General features: G+C 28.2%; 1 protein-coding gene across 1 annotated transcript in view; it reads right to left on the bottom strand.

Annotated features, from left to right (window-relative positions):
• The window catches only part of Dock3 (dedicator of cytokinesis 3), a 387,335-nt gene that overhangs the window by 178,175 nt on the left and 208,675 nt on the right, over window positions 1-485 (bottom strand). The gene's annotated exons all lie outside the window — the stretch shown is intronic.

Raw genomic sequence — 485 nt, 5'->3', positions numbered from 1 at the left:
TGCATTGTGCATTGGAAAGGTGTAAATAAATAGCTTACTTGTATGTAATATACAGTAGCTGCAGATTTCTTTTGTACAGTGTTTTCAATGTAAGATAAATGTCAGAATTTAATAGCATTTTAACATTTTTAGTATTTAAAATTATTTTATAAAGTAATACATGTGAATTAGAAGTTTTGAAACAATTAGAATTCACTTAATATTGTATAGAAGATGCTGCTAAAACATAGGAAAGGTATTTTTCTTAACCCAAAGTTTGTGATTTTTGGCTTTGCTACCTCAACTGCAGGTCGTGGTTGCCTTTATACACTGTTGCAAATAGAAAAAACAGAATAAATATATATTTTTGGAGGAATATCACTATTTAAACATTTTTACATATTAGTGTTTGAAAATTTGCCACTTTAGGCTAATTTTTTTTTTTTTTTTTTTTTTTTTTTTTGTGGTACTGGGGATCGAACTCAGGCCCTTGTTCTTGCAAGGCA

The sequence above is a fragment of the Fukomys damarensis genome, unplaced genomic scaffold (genome assembly GCF_012274545.1).
Source record: "Fukomys damarensis isolate Sample0158 unplaced genomic scaffold, DMR_v1.0_HiC HiC_scaffold_37, whole genome shotgun sequence".
Classification (NCBI taxonomy): Eukaryota; Metazoa; Chordata; class Mammalia; order Rodentia; family Bathyergidae; genus Fukomys; species Fukomys damarensis.
Note: the sequence above shows the minus strand (reverse complement) of the source record. Positions and strands in the feature narration are given on the sequence as shown.